At 54.8% G+C, this 15834-nt stretch overlaps 4 non-coding genes and 1 pseudogene across 4 annotated transcripts; 4 read left to right on the forward strand and 1 right to left on the reverse strand.

The window, feature by feature from the left end:
• Nucleotides 1-6512: 6512 nt before the first annotated feature.
• On the forward strand, nt 6513-6631 carry LOC140358946 (5S ribosomal RNA). The gene has a single exon (XR_011926823.1). It is a non-coding gene; the product is annotated as a 5S ribosomal RNA (ribosomal RNA).
• Nucleotides 6632-7277: 646 nt separating this feature from the next.
• On the forward strand, nt 7278-7398 carry LOC140358845 (U2 spliceosomal RNA; annotated as a pseudogene).
• Nucleotides 7399-7961: 563 nt separating this feature from the next.
• trnad-guc (transfer RNA aspartic acid (anticodon GUC)) lies at nt 7962-8033 on the reverse strand. The gene has a single exon. It is a non-coding gene; the product is annotated as a tRNA-Asp (tRNA).
• Nucleotides 8034-13732: 5699 nt separating this feature from the next.
• On the forward strand, nt 13733-13898 carry LOC140358842 (U1 spliceosomal RNA). Its single transcript, XR_011926727.1, has one exon. It is a non-coding gene; the product is annotated as a U1 spliceosomal RNA (small nuclear RNA).
• A 165-nt stretch (nt 13899-14063) lies between these two features.
• On the forward strand, nt 14064-14255 carry LOC140358843 (U2 spliceosomal RNA). Its single transcript, XR_011926728.1, has one exon. It is a non-coding gene; the product is annotated as a U2 spliceosomal RNA (small nuclear RNA).
• Nucleotides 14256-15834: the final 1579 nt, after the last annotated feature.

Below are 15834 nucleotides of genomic sequence, written 5' to 3' on the forward strand. Positions count from 1 at the left end.
ACGTGCGGCTTGGAGGATGATGGCTGCGCTTAGCCCCTGTGCCAGGGGCTCTGAGCCAGTCCCCTTCAGCCTCAACGCGTCCGGTGGGAACACAGTCCGGGTCCATTGTCACTCACCCCTGCGCAGAAGGACGCGCGGCTTGGAGGATGATGGCTGCGCTTAGCCCCTGGCACAGGGGCTCTGCACCAGTCCCCTTCAGCCTCAACGCGTCCGGTGGAACAACAGTCCAGGCCCTCTGTCACTCACCCCCGCACTGAAGGACGCGCGGCTTGAAGGATGATGGCTGTGCTTAGCCCCTGTGCCAGGGGCTCTGAGCCAGTCCCCTTCAGCCTCAACGCGTCCGGTGGGAACACAGTCCGGGTCCACTGTCACTCACCCCTGCGCAGAAGGACGCGCGGCTTGGAGGATGATGGCTGCGCTTAGCCCCTGGCACAGGGGCTCTGCACCAGTCCCCTTCAGCCTCAACGCGTCCGGTGGAACAACAGTCCAGGCCCACTGTCACTCACCCCCGCACTGAAGGACGCGCGGCTTGGAGGATGATGGCTGCGCTTAGCCCCTGTTACAGGGGCTCTGCGCCAGTCTCCTTCAGCCTCAACGCGTCCGACGGAACCACAGTCCGAGCCCATTGTCACTCACCCCCGCGCAGCAGGAGGCGCGGCTTGAAGGATGATGGCTGCGCTTAGCCCCTGGGCCCAAGGGCTCTGCGCCAGTCCCCTTCAGCCTCAACGTGTCCGATGGCTCTGCGCGGGGCGGGGGGCAGGGCCGGCGCATATTTTTGGTCCGACTCCGGTCCCTTCCTCGTCTCTGAGTTTGTCAAATGCAGCGCCTGTCCAGGGCTCACTTTGCTATCAACTGGCTGGTCACCGCCATCGTAGGGCCCCGTTCTGGTTTCATCCAGCTTCGAAGGCTCCTGCGCACTGCGGGGTTGTTGGCATTTGTGGTCCTGATTTGCGCTGGCTCACCCTTACGCTGGACACAGCGCCAGATGATATATTTGGTCCGACTCCGGTCCCTTCCTCGTCTCTGAGTTTGTCAAATGCAGCGCCTGTCCAGGGCTCACTTTGCTATCAACTGGCTGGTCACCGCCATCGTAGGGCCCCGTTCTGGTTTCATCCAGCTTCGAAGGCTCCTGCGCACTGCGGGGTTGTTGGCATTTGTGGTCCTGATTTGCGCTGGCTCACCCTCACGCTGGACACAGCGCCAGATGATATATTTGGTCCGACTCCGGTCCCTTCCTCGTCTCTGAGTTTGTCAAATGCAGCTCCTGTCCAGGGCTCACTTTGCTATCAACTGGCTGGTCACCGCCATCGTAGGGCCCCGTTCTGGTTTCATCCAGCTTCGAAGGCTCCTGCGCACTGCGGGGTTGTTGGCATTTGTGGTCCAGAGCCCCGGCTCTAAATTAAACCTGTTACCCTAGTAGGCCGGCCTCCGGGTCCCCCTCTCTTCTTCGGTTATGGAGTACATTGGGCGCGGGGGCAGCCAGTGGAGGGCAAGGGCCCTGCCTCCAAGTGTGGTGTAGGGGACAGGGGAGCCAGGGCCTTGGGGTCCTGGTGCTTTTTATCTTTTAAAGTGGCTCAGAGTACCAAGGGCACGGACTTCCAGGGGGCTGCACCAAGGGTGTGTAGCTCGTGTTGGGGTGCTTAAGTGTGGGTACCCGGGGACGAAAGGTGGGCCGGGGCCGGCGCGAGCCTCTGTGGTGAGTGCTGGGCCGTTCCCTTGGTACTCCAGTCGGAGTACCAAGGTCACGGACTTCCATGGTATAGTACCAAGGGCACGGACCTCCAGGGGGCTGAAACAAGGGTGTGTAGCCCGTGTGGGGGTGCTTAAGTGTGGGTCCCCGGGTTCGAAGGGAGGGCCTGGTCCCCGGTGGTCATCCCCGGAGTCCCAGAGCCTGCAACCCGGGGAAGAGTGGCCCGTCCCCAGACTGAGTTTGGGGGAATGCGGGGTGGCTCTGGAGGGGCTCCAGGGGTTCCAGGGGGTGCTCGGCGGAGGCCATGCCCAGCCAGAGTGGCCCTTCCCCGGGCAGAATCTGGGGAGAGTGGGGGGTGGCTCTGGAGGTGCTCCGGGGGCTCCAGGGGTTCCAGGGGGTGCTCAGTGGGGGCCATGCCCAGCCAGAGTTGCCCTTCCCCGGGGTGAGTCTGGAGGAGTGGGGGGTGGCTCTGGAGGGGCTCCAGGGGTTCCAGGGGGTGCTCGGCGGAGGCCATGCCCAGCCAGAGTGGCCCTTCCCCGGGCAGAGTCTGGAGGAGTGGGGGGTGGCTCTGGAGGTGCTCCGGGGGCTCCAGGGGTTCCAGGGGGTGCTCAGCGGAGGCCATGCCCAGCCAGAGTTGCCCTTCCCCGGGGTGAGTCTGGAGGAGTGGGGGGTGGCTCTGGAGGGGCTCCAGGGGTTTCAGGGGGGTGCTCGGCGGAGGCCATGCCCAGCCAGAGTGGCCCTTCCCCGGGGTGAGTCTGGAGGAGTGGGGGGTGGCTCTGGAGGGGCTCCAGGGGTTCCAGGGGGTGCTCGGCGGAGGCCATGCCCAGCCAGAGTGGCCCTTCCCCGGGCATAGTCTGGGGAGAGTGGGGGGTGGCTCTGGAGGTGCTCCGGGGGCTCCAGGGGGTGCTCAGTGGAGGCCATGCCCAGCCAGAGTGTCCCTTCCCCGGGGTGAGTCGGCAGCCGAGTTCGGGGCCCGGTGAGGGCTCCAGGCTCCAGGGGCTCCGACCCGGAGCCTCCGACCCGCAGAAGGTGCTCCCTGGCCGGGCAAAGTCTGGCCGTGTGCGGGGTGGATGATCCCTGCTCCGCCTCACGCGAGTTCGAGACCGGCTGGGTGCCCTTTTATCCATGAGGCACTGCACTGCCTCCGGCAGCCGAGCTCGGGGCCCGGTGAGGGCTCCAGGCTCCAGGGGCTCCGACCCGGAGCCTCCGACCCGCAGAAGGTGCTCCCTGGCCGGGCAAAGTCTGGCCGTGTGCGGGGTGGATGATCCCTGCTCCGCCTCACGCGAGTTCGAGACCGGCTGGGTGCCCTTTTATCCATGAGGCACTGCACTGCCTCCGGCAGCCGAGTTCGGGGCCCGGTGAGGGCTCCAGGCTCCAGGGGCTCCGACCCGGAGCCTCCGACCCGCAGAAGGTGCTCCCTGGCCGGGCAAAGTCTGGCCGTGTGCGGGGTGGATGATCCCTGCTCCGCCTCACGCGAGTTCGAGACCGGCTGGGTGCCCTTTTATCCATGAGGCACTGCACTGCCTCCGGCAGCCGAGTTCGGGGCCCGGTGAGGGCTCCAGGCTCCAGGGGCTCCGACCCGGAGCCTCCGACCCGCAGAAGGTGCTCCCTGGCCGGGCAAAGTCTGGCCGTGTGCGGGGTGGATGATCCCTGCTCCGCCTCACGCGAGTTCGAGACCGGCTGGGTGCCCTTTTATCCATGAGGCACTGCACTGCCTCCGGCAGCCGAGTTCGGGGCCCGGTGAGGGCTCCAGGCTCCAGGGGCTCCGACCCGGAGCCTCCGACCCGCAGAAGGTGCTCCCTGGCCGGGCAAAGTCTGGCCGTGTGCGGGGTGGATGATCCCTGCTCCGCCTCACGCGAGTTCGAGACCGGCTGGGTGCCCTTTTATCCATGAGGCACTGCACTGCCTCCGGCAGCCGAGTTCGGGGCCCGGTGAGGGCTCCAGGCTCCAGGGGCTCCGACCCGGAGCCTCCGACCCGCAGAAGGTGCTCCCTGGCCGGGCAAAGTCTGGCCGTGTGCGGGGTGGATGATCCCTGCTCCGCCTCACGCGAGTTCGAGACCGGCTGGGTGCCCTTTTATCCATGAGGCACTGCACTGCCTCCGGCAGCCGAGTTCGGGGCCCGGTGAGGGCTCCAGGCTCCAGGGGCTCCGACCCGGAGCCTCCGACCCGCAGAAGGTGCTCCCTGGCCGGGCAAAGTCTGGCCGTGTGCGGGGTGGATGATCCCTGCTCCGCCTCACGCGAGTTCGAGACCGGCTGGGTGCCCTTTTATCCATGAGGCACTGCACTGCCTCCGGCAGCCGAGTTCGGGGCCCGGTGAGGGCTCCAGGCTCCAGGGGCTCCGACCCGGAGCCTCCGACCCGCAGAAGGTGCTCCCTGGCCGGGCAAAGTCTGGCCGTGTGCGGGGTGGATGATCCCTGCTCCGCCTCACGCGAGTTCGAGACCGGCTGGGTGCCCTTTTATCCATGAGGCACTGCACTGCCTCCGGCAGCCGAGTTCGGGGCCCGGTGAGGGCTCCAGGCTCCAGGGGCTCCGACCCGGAGCCTCCGACCCGCAGAAGGTGCTCCCTGGCCGGGCAAAGTCTGGCCGTGTGCGGGGTGGATGATCCCTGCTCCGCCTCACGCGAGTTCGAGACCGGCTGGGTGCCCTTTTATCCATGAGGCACTGCACTGCCTCCGGCAGCCGAGTTCGGGGCCCGGTGAGGGCTCCAGGCTCCAGGGGCTCCGACCCGGAGCCTCCGACCCGCAGAAGGTGCTCCCTGGCCGGGCAAAGTCTGGCCGTGTGCGGGGTGGATGATCCCTGCTCCGCCTCACGCGAGTTCGAGACCGGCTGGGTGCCCTTTTATCCATGAGGCACTGCACTGCCTCCGGCAGCCGAGTTCGGGGCCCGGTGAGGGCTCCAGGCTCCAGGGGCTCCGACCCGGAGCCTCCGACCCGCAGAAGGTGCTCCCTGGCCGGGCAAAGTCTGGCCGTGTGCGGGGTGGATGATCCCTGCTCCGCCTCACGCGAGTTCGAGACCGGCTGGGTGCCCTTTTATCCAAGAATCAACTGGAGTGTGGAGCTTCTACGGGCCTCCAGGGGCACTGCCGACCCAGAGCTGTGCCCCGGCTTCAGTTCTCTGTATCTCAGGAAGTTTTTTATTTATACATTTATTTCATCCATAATCTCTGGCGCCTAAAGGGTTAATAGTCTAGGTAAGTTTGGTGTTTATAATTTGTGTTTGTTGCCCCCTGTTTCGGTCCTGGAGGGCCTCCCCCCCTTCGAGAGGGAACTCTTGGAGGCGTGGAGGACTTTCAGGCCCCTGACTGTGGCGGTTCCAGACAGCGGTGAGGGTCTCGCGCACATGCCCCTCCGTCATAACCCTGACTTGCTCTCCGCTCCCCCCGGGAAGCGCGAGTGCATGATCAGTGGGGCGATGGAGGAGGCTGGGCTGGAATATGTAGGTAAGGTATTTGACGTGAAAGGTAATTTTAGTGTAGATTATATAGGGAAGTGTTTTAGGTTAGCAGGTAAAGTGTTTAGGAGAAAGTATATTGGTGGTATGGTAAGTATTTTTAACAGGAATCTGGTCAGGCATTGGGGAAGCACTTTGGGCCAAATGGGGAGCACGACAGGTAAGTTGAATTTTAATGTATTTGTTAGCACGGGGAGGTTTAGGATTTTCACAGACCTACCCACCCGCATCCTGTATCAGTTGTTGTTGCCGAGAGTGCTCGGGCGTCCCGCCTCGGAACACAAATGGTCATTAACATTCCCCGCACGCACCATTGCAACCATCTGGGCCAACATCTTTAATTGGTACACCCCACATAACGTAGGTCATTTTGACTTCAGATTTAGACACAGGATCGTCTTTACATCCGCAGCACTGCACGCATTTCTTCCCGACAGCTACGCTGCGGACTGCCCCGTGTGCCACGGACCCCCCGAGACCCTGGAGCACATGCTGTACACCTGCCCGGCCGTCCGCCCGTTCTGGTCCCGACTGCAGGACCTCCTCGCTCGGAGGCTGTCCTGGAGGCTCCCACCGCCGGCGGCCCTAGGAGGGGACGACCAGGAGCCCTGGCTCCTCCTCTTTGGTCCCGGACAGAGTCGCTCTGGAGCCAACACCCATCTCGCCCGACTAACCCTCTCCATAGCCCGGTACACATTATATCTCAACAGGAACATCCATCTCCGTGACAATAAAACAGCAGCACCCTGGCCCATCTTCAAAGGACTCTTGGCCGCACACCTCCGACACCTCCACATGGCAGCAGAGCACCGGTTCATCACCCACCTCGTCCCCCACAACACCCTGATCCACCTCACACCCTCTGGAAACCTGGACATCCTCTTCTGACCCCGGCATCACCCCCCCCAACCACGGCATCACCCCCCATCACTGAAGAATGTTTGGAGAATGATTGTGTGTTTGATTTTCTGTAATTTTTTGTCTCGTCTCCCCCTGCCCTTGTGTATCCTATTCCCTTGCCCTTGTGTGTCATGTATGTCTGTACATTCATGTAAATATATGTAAATACTTGTTTTAAGATGTTTTTGATAAGAAAAGATAAAAAAAAAAGACCCGCCCGATCTCGTCTGATCTCGGAAGCCAAGCAGGGTTGGGCCTGGTTAGTACTTGGATGGGAGACCGCCTGGGAATACCAGGTGCTGTGAGCATTTTCACACTTTTTCACCTGTCAAAAAAAAAAAAAAAAAAAAGAAGTTTTTCATTGAGATATCCCAATTTTGACCGAGAGAGTGGCGTGAAGGTACTCTTCACGAAAAGACAGTGTTTGATGCAAAAAAAAGCCATTTATACGAGTTTTGACCTGGAACATTTCGCTCACGGCCATACCACCCTGGACCAGCCCGATCTTGTCTGATCTCGGAAGCCAAGCAGGGTTGGGCCTGGTTAGTACTTGGATGGGAGACCGCCTGGGAATACCAGGTGCTGTGAGCATTTTCACACTTTTTCACCTGTCAAAGTGGCCCTTCCCCGGGGTGAGTCTGGAGGAGAGTGGGGGGTGGCTCTGGAGGTGCTCCAGGGGTTCCAGGGGGTGCTCGGCGGAGGCCATGCCCAGCCAGAGTGGCCCTTCCCCGGGCAGAATCTGGGGAGAGTGGGCGGTGGCTCTGGAGGTGCTCCGGGGGCTCCAGGGGTTCCAGGGGGTGCTCAGTGGGGGCCATGCCCAGCCAGAGTGGCCCTTCCCCGGGCAAAGTCTGGCCGTGTGCGGGGTGGATGATCCCTGCTCCGCCTCACGCGAGTGCGAGACCGGCTGGGTGCCCTTTTATCCATGAGGCACTGCACTGCCTCCGGCAGCCAAGTTCGGGGCCCGGTGAGGGCTCCAGGCTCCAGGGGCTCCGACCCGGAGCCTCCGACCCGCAGAAGGTGCTCCCTGGCCGGGCAAAGTCTGGCCGTGTGCGGGGTGGATGATCCCTGCTCCGCCTCACGCGAGTTCGAGACCGGCTGGGTGCCCTTTTATCCAAGAATCAACTGGAGTGTGGAGCTTCTACGGGCCTCCAGGGGCACTGCCGATCCAGAGCTGTGCCCCGGCTTCAGTTCTCTGTATCTCAGGAAGTTTTTTATTTATACATTTATTTCATCCATAATCTCTGGCGCCTAAAGGGTTAAATTGATTTATGGACCAGGGAGATGGAATTTGGGGCTTGCTCCGTCCACTCCACGCATCGGCTCGGTATTGCAGTACCTCCGAGAACGGTGCACCTCCTCTCTCAGGTTAAAAAAAGTCATTCAGTTTGTTTTCGCCGTCACGTTACATGCAAATGTGCCATCATACCCTCATGTTAAACGCTTCCTTGCCGTTTGTCTGCTCCGGAAGTGGACAAAAATTCTCGGAGACGTTTTGAGTGGAAGGGCTGGATATTTCAAATCTCCCGCCAAAAGCCCTGACTGGAGAAGAGGGGGAGGGAAGGTGAAGTATCTGTTCCTAAACCCAACCCCCTTTGGAGGTAGCCCATTCCACGTAAACCCTTGTGCAAAATAGGCCACCTTTGGAATTTGAGTGGCCCCTTTGTGAAGTACAGTACATGTGTGATGTGACTAGTTGGGTTTTTTTTTTTTTTTGGGGGGGGGGGTCAACCACCGACTTTCAAACCCATCCTCAACAAGTCTTGGCATGAGGGTGTGCTTCTGCCCGGTTTCGAGCTGGGGATCTTTTGCGTGTGAGGCAAACGTGATAACCGCTACACTACAGAAGCGATAGTGTAGCACAGGTACGTTGGTGGGACAAGTCCTCAGCGTCAGTGCAACGCTTTCGTAAAACGCACTTTCTCTCCCCGTCTGGGAATCGAACCCAGGTCTTCCGCGTGACAAGCGGAGATACTGTCCACTATACTAACGAGGACATATGGGGCTGCAGGGGGGCCCCCTTTTTTTTTTTTTTTTTTTTGGTGTGTGTGTCGGTGTGTTTTTCCCGATCTCTTTGATGAAAAGTTTGAAGGACTACGCCGACAATTCTGCCGCTCCTCCCTCTTTTCTAGGAATAGACCATCGAGTTTGGAATGAACCGTGTCAAAGACTGAAGCAAACATAAAAGGAGGCTTTGTTTCGAGCCGAGGACCTTTCGCGTGTTAGGCGAACGTGATAACCGCTACACTACAGAAACGACGTGCGAGCCTGTCGTGTCCCTTTTGCCGCGCGACCGCCGATGCAAATGAGCGCGTGAACAGAAGTACACTGCCCGTGATGAAGCCCCGTGTGCCCTCAAGTACTGGACGCCGTGTGGCGCTGCAACGTGGCACTCTTGTTTCTCTTCAGAGCGTATAAATCTTTCGCCCTTTACTAAAGTGTACTAAAGTGTTGGGGCTGTGCGGTATATGGAGCACAACACTTTAAGCGACGTGCTCCAACATCGGCAGATGAGGAAATGGCAGCAGCTTCGCACGGCCCCCGGCGGAATGCACAACGCTTTGAATTACTGGGAGAACTGGAAATGGATCGATTGACCTTCAGCAGACGCCTTTTGCAAAAAGAACTGGCTGTAACAACGAATCAACTGGACTTTATATTTGCCTTTCCTGGCAAAAAGATTTTTGAAGTCGTTTTCACCACAACGAAGCATCTGGAGACATGTTTGGAGTTGTACGAGAGGAAGAAAACATCCACCACTGTCTTCCAGCAGGTGAACGTTACTCCTCTCACTGATTTGGATAAAAAAACTGTCCATATCGTTATCTATTTAGAAAAAGTGAGACTGGATGATGTCAAGACATGGGCCTCTTTCTTCTGCGATGTCCTAAAAGCAACAGAGGTTGTAGACATCGATGGCATTAAAACGGGAACCAAGCGGCTGGAAGTGAAGTTAAGAAGAACTAACGGGGAACTTCAACATCTCCCTAACTCCATTCAACTGGGGGCTTTCCGAGGCTCTGTCTTTTATCCGGGGCAGCCACGGAAATGCAGAAGATGCGGCAGCCTTGATCACCTGGCAGCAGGGTGCAATGTAGCCCAATGCAGAAAGTGCAAATCCCTGGATCATCCCACATCACTATGCACAGTTTCAGTTAAATGTAACCTGTGTTCGGCGGACACCCATCTCTTTAAGGACTGCCCACAAGCCTATGCTAATAGAGTGAAAGGGAATACAGTGACAACATCAGTATCATGCCAAGATGACCCGGATCCCTATTCCCAACTCTTTGATGAGAATCCCGTGTCACAAGACAGAATGGACAAGGCAGATGGACCGGACAACTCTCCAAAAGAACCACCCACAGTGAGACTTCAGGATGTCCCCAAAACTCTACAGGATGCAGACTCGATCCAGCCTCCCTTCCAGGAGGAGGGCACACAGGGGGAACCTGCACCGCAAGAGGATAGTCAAGATGGTTTAGCAGCAACAGCTGAAACCTTTCTTCCGGACACTCAAGTGGAATTTTTGGAACGGCAGGGGGCGGTAAAACGCCTTCAGAACACGTCAAGTGAGGAATCTTTCCACCTAGAGCAGTCTGAAAAGGTATGGCCACCTGCCTCGTCTCCCTCCACCGAATTCCTTGACCATACTAGCGTGAACACGTTTACAGTTGTGACAAAAATAAAATCGGCGGAAGGCCCCCCAAATCCACAAAAGAAAAAAAGGAAGGGTCACAGAACACAAGGAGAAAATGGTTTAGTGGTAAACTCCTCCAACTATTAATATGACCTCTCTCTCAGTAGTCACAATTAATACAAGAGGCTTGAATGATTTGTTAAAGTGCCAGACAGTTTTCAATGAACTGCATAATGGAATTGGAGATATTTTCTGTCTCCAAGAATGTAATATACCTTTTAAAGATAGTTATAGAGATTATGAAAGTAGATGGCCTCATGGACAATCCTTTTGGTCTGGAGATAATGAAAACAAGAACTCTGGGGTAGCCATCTTGCTCCGAGGTCACCATTTTAATATAAACAGAGTCCAGAGAATAAGTGATGGAAGAATACTCTCTGTAGACTTAGATCAAAATGGAAAACAACTTAGAGTTATCAGTGTTTATTGTCCACCCACAGTGCAAGGAAGACTTAAAACCTTGGAACTTTTACAGACTTTAATTTTTTGCAAATATGAAGTTGTCATTGGGGGTGACTTTAACTGCATCTTGACTAGAACAGACAGATTGACAAAACGAGCTACTACGGCAAAACTAGATGCCAGCTCACACGCTTTGGCGAATTTAATAAGAGACTGTCATTTGAAAGACTGTGCGGAAAGTTTAGGGTCAAAACCAGACTTTACGTGGTCTAATGGCAAATCCTTCTCACGTATTGATCTTACCCTGGTGTCCCGAGGCCTTCTCCCCCTTAAATGTTGGAGAACACCAGTTGTCTTTTCAGATCACTTTAAGCTAACCACCGTGATAGACATTAAAGGAGGGTTGAAACGCCATACGGGCCCGTGGAAATTAAATATTGCTTTATTACAGAACAAATACATAGTAGAAAAATTAAAAGGAAAATTTGAACAATGGAAAACCCTACGAGATCTCCATAACTCCTGTGGAGACTGGTGGGAAGATATTAAATCCAGGACAAAATCCTTCTTCATGTCAGAGAGTAAAACACTGGCCGCTAGAAAGAGAATGTTTTATTCTAGACTTCAAAGAAAACTTCAAAACTACTATAAACTGGCACAAAACGGCTTTGACATGCAACAAGAGATTGTCACACTAAAAGCAAAACTATGTGAACTAATGAGGGAGAAGAGTAAAAGTATCCTCCTGAGAAGCAGGATCCAACATCTAGAGGAAAATGAGAAATGTTCCCGGTACTTTTTCCAAAAAATAGCAAAAGCAAAGCACCATATAACATCTGTCTATGATCAGGAAGGAAAAGAAGAGAAGGACATGGAAAAAATCATTCACATTATTAGGTCCTTTTTTGCCAATCTCTATCAGGACACACTGGTGTCTAGCAAAATGATGGACACTTTTCTTTCTAAGACTACTGGAAAACTTAGTACTTCAGTGAAGGAATCCTTAGACAAAAATATAACATTGGCAGAACTGACAAAAGCCATTACAAGTATGAAAGACAATAAAACTCCAGGCTTGGATGGTCTCCCCAAAGAGTTTTACGTTACCTTTTGGGAGCAGCTGAAACTCTCCCTTTTGGAGATGTACAACGAAAGTCTTGGCAAAGGAGCGTTGCCATCATCATTGAGACGGGGGGCAATCTCCCTCCTTCACAAAAAAGGACAAAAACAGAATCTACAGAACTGGAGACCACTAACCCTTCTAGGTGTCGATGTAAAAATACTGGCCAAGGTTTTATTTTTACGAACTCAACCCATCGTTGGTGACCTGGTGGAGAGTGAACAAACATGTGGAGTACAAGGACGGACAATGACAGATAGCCTAGCCCTGGTGAGAGACACGTATCTCCTCTGTAAAGAACGTAACAGCCCCCTATGTATACTAAGTTTGGACCTCGAAAAAGCTTTTGATAGCATAAGCCACGATTATATAAAAGCAGTGTTGAAACATTTTGGTTTTGGAGAAAATTTTAGACGGTGGGTTAACCTCTTGTACACTGACTGCCATAGTGTGGTAATAGTTAATGGACAACAAACAAATGCTATAGATATCCGGGCTGGGGTCAGACAAGGGTGCCCCTTGTCACCCACATTATTTATTTTAGCAATAGAACCGCTAGTTTGTGCCCTTAGAAGGAACAATGACATAAAAGGAATTTTTGTGCCAGGAAGTGAAAATAGACAGGCAAAAATATCAGTTTATATGGATGATATCACTTTGTTACTTTCAGACAATAAATCGATAGGAGAAGCCTTAAAGGTCTGTGAAAACTTTACTCTCGCTGCAAGCACAAGGGTTAATAAGAACAAAACCAAAATACTTTATTTGAATTGGAAAGAGAAATACGAAAATATAGACCTGATTAAAAATAAAGACACAATTAAAGTCTTGGGAATTCAGATAGGAAAAGACATGGAAGTAAAAAACTGGGAGTCAAAGCTACCCAAATTGACAGCCAATTTAAGAGCATGGCAAGATAGGGAGCTTACATTTACTGGGAAAGTCTTAATTGTGAACTCGGTACTGTTGGCTTCAGTGAATAATCTGGCGACTGTGTTTCCTGCCCCCTATCGGATACTTAAGACTCTGAAGAAGATGTTGTTCCAGTTTATCTGGGGGGGGGAAATCAGAGAGACTCAAACGAAATATAATGCATCGCCTCCCACTGTGCGGGGGTATCGGGGTGCCATTAATCGAGGCAAAATTTGAAGCAATGTTCTTGGCCCCAATTTTAAAGGCAGTCCTTCTACCAGAAAGGGAAATTTTGTGGCACTATTTTGCAAAATTGTGGGTGGGTAGAAAAGTTTTAATCACATGGGGAAAAAGACCATCAATGGATGTCCCCCACGCCGAGATTTGCCCATCAGTCTACAAACATGTGCTTGAGAACTTATCCAAAGGACTTAGCCAGGTACCATCGACAGAACTGACAAGGAGAAAAATAGAACAAAAACTGTCCGTAGATTTGGAGAAACTTACCCCGGTAGATCTTTTATCGGCACAAGAGAGCAAAAGGGCATGGGAAAATATACATTTTCAAAAACTTACGAACAGACACAGAGATTTGGCCTGGCAAATTGGCCATAAATGTTTGCCAACCCGAGAGTTCCTTTTTAAAAGACACTTTACACCAAGCCCAAGATGCCCGAGACCCTTTTGTGGCAGTGAGGAAACTCATTTACACGTTTTTTGGACATGCCCTTTTGCTGTGAATGCCTGGGTAACAGTATCCCCATGGCTGAAAAATGTTGGGAAAATTCCATCAAGTTATAACAATATTGCCTATGGTGAAACTGCAAAATTCCAAAATAAGGAGAGGTGGTGGATTATAGTTAATTGTATAAAAGAAGCTATCTGGAAATCAAGGAATGTATTGACTTTTAAAAACTATCAAATGTCAGAAATGTTGTTGATGAAATGTGTTATGAATATTTTTAAAGATTATGTTTTAAGAGATTTAGTGGAAGGAAAGAGAGAAGAAATAATCAATTTATGGAAAATTCCAAACTCTTTTAAAGACTTGCTGTATTCATAGTTTTGGTAAATAATGTGTAATTGTATTGACTTTTGTAAACTGTGTTTAAAAGATGTGTTTTAAGTGTGGAAAGTATTTTGAAAGAAATTTATTGCTATGAAATAATAAAAAACGCCTGAAAAGTGAAAAGTGCCTTTTACTAAAGATTTCCGTGGAGAGGGACAACAAGAGATCTTTCCAATTTTTTGATGCCCTGCTTCAATGCGGGGCTTTTCTACCTATGTCTAAAGCAAGCAAGCGGTCATCCTCCAAGAGCAAAGGTTGTGTCTTGTCGGCCTTTAAACATGCCCTTGCGTACCCTCCGTTTGGCATCCCGTGTTCAAGAACTTTAAAAGTAAAAAAGAGTGCTTAGAACGCACAGACTTGCGTGTGTATCGCTGCCGTTTAACCTGGGGCTCAATCGTCGGGTGGAAGCTGGTCCATGCAAATGGCCGGAAGGACCATGCTGCCACATTGCCTCTTCCAGGGCCTGGGCCTTGGCTCGGAGCGGAGCAACTCATACTTACCTGGCAGGGGCGACACCATGATCAGGAAGGTGGTTCACCCAGGGCGAGGCTCGTCCATTGCACAAACAGGATGTGCTGACCCCTGTGAATTCCCCAAATGTGGGAATCTCAACTGCATAATTTCTGGTAGTGGGGGACTGCGTTCGCGCTCTCCCCTCTTGTTTTTTGTCAGAGGAAAAAAAAAAAAACCCAAAGGGTCGTTTCCATGTACGCCGCTCGCGCTCCGGCCCCTCCGCCGGGCGCTTTGCGCGGGCGCCGCTTTGGACCGTTGACGGGAGGGTCAGCGTGGGGAGAGCTCACTGCTCCCCGAACCCATTGTGGGCATCGCTTCTCGGCCTTTTGGCTAAGATCAAGTGTAGTATCTGTTCTTATCAGTTTAATATCTGATACGTCCCCTACCCGGGGACCGTATATTAAATTGATTTTTGGACCAGGGAGATGGAATTTGGGGCTTGCTCCGTCCACTCCACGCATCGGCTCGGTATTGCAGTACCTCCGAGAACGGTGCACCTCCTCTCTCAGGTTAAAAAAAGTCATTCAGTTTGTTTTCGCCGTCACGTTACATGCAAATGTGCCATCATACCCTCATGTTAACCCTTTAGGCGCCAGAGATTATGGATGAAATAAATGTATAAATAAAAAACTTCCTGAGATACAGAGAACTGAAGCCGGGGCACAGCTCTGGGTCGGCAGTGCCCCTGGAGGCCCGTAGAAGCTCCACACTCCAGTTGATTCTTGGATAAAAGGGCACCCAGCCGGTCTCGAACTCGCGTGAGGCGGAGCAGGGATCATCCACCCCGCACACGGCCAGACTTTGCCCGGCCAGGGAGCACCTTCTGCGGGTCGGAGGCTCCGGGTCGGAGCCCCTGGAGCCTGGAGCCCTCACCGGGCCCCGAACTCGGCTGCCGGAGGCAGTGCAGTGCCTCATGGATAAAAGGGCACCCAGCCGGTCTCGAACTCGCGTGAGGCGGAGCAGGGATCATCCACCCCGCACACGGCCAGACTTTGCCCGGCCAGGGAGCACCTTCTGCGGGTCGGAGGCTCCGGGTCGGAGCCCCTGGAGCCTGGAGCCCTCACCGGGCCCCGAACTCGGCTGCCGGAGGCAGTGCAGTGCCTCATGGATAAAAGGGCACCCAGCCGGTCTCGAACTCGCGTGAGGCGGAGCAGGGATCATCCACCCCGCACACGGCCAGACTTTGCCCGGCCAGGGAGCACCTTCTGCGGGTCGGAGGCTCCGGGTCGGAGCCCCTGGAGCCTGGAGCCCTCACCGGGCCCCGAACTCGGCTGCCGGAGGCAGTGCAGTGCCTCATGGATAAAAGGGCACCCAGCCGGTCTCGAACTCGCGTGAGGCGGAGCAGGGATCATCCACCCCGCACACGGCCAGACTTTGCCCGGCCAGGGAGCACCTTCTGCGGGTCGGAGGCTCCGGGTCGGAGCCCCTGGAGCCTGGAGCCCTCACCGGGCCCCGAACTCGGCTGCCGGAGGCAGTGCAGTGCCTCATGGATAAAAGGGCACCCAGCCGGTCTCGAACTCGCGTGAGGCGGAGCAGGGATCATCCACCCCGCACACGGCCAGACTTTGCCCGGCCAGGGAGCACCTTCTGCGGGTCGGAGGCTCCGGGTCGGAGCCCCTGGAGCCTGGAGCCCTCACCGGGCCCCGAACTCGGCTGCCGGAGGCAGTGCAGTGCCTCATGGATAAAAGGGCACCCAGCCGGTCTCGAACTCGCGTGAGGCGGAGCAGGGATCATCCACCCCGCACACGGCCAGACTTTGCCCGGCCAGGGAGCACTTTCTGCGGGTCGGAGGCTCCGGGTCGGAGCCCCTGGAGCCTGGAGCCCTCACCGGGCCCCGAACTCGGCTGCCGGAGGCAGTGCAGTGCCTCATGGATAAAAGGGCACCCAGCCGGTCTCGAACTCGCGTGAGGCGGAGCAGGGATCATCCACCCCGCACACGGCCAGACTTTGCCCGGCCAGGGAGCACCTTCTGCGGGTCGGAGGCTCCGGGTCGGAGCCCCTGGAGCCTGGAGCCCTCACCGGGCCCCGAACTCGGCTGCCGGAGGCAGTGCAGTGCCTCATGGATAAAAGGGCACCCAGCC

Source organism: Eucyclogobius newberryi, unplaced genomic scaffold, assembly GCF_026437365.1.
Source record: "Eucyclogobius newberryi isolate DKJ021-1_F unplaced genomic scaffold, fEucNew1.0.hap1 SCAF_13, whole genome shotgun sequence".
NCBI lineage: Eukaryota > Metazoa > Chordata > Actinopteri > Gobiiformes > Gobiidae > Eucyclogobius > Eucyclogobius newberryi.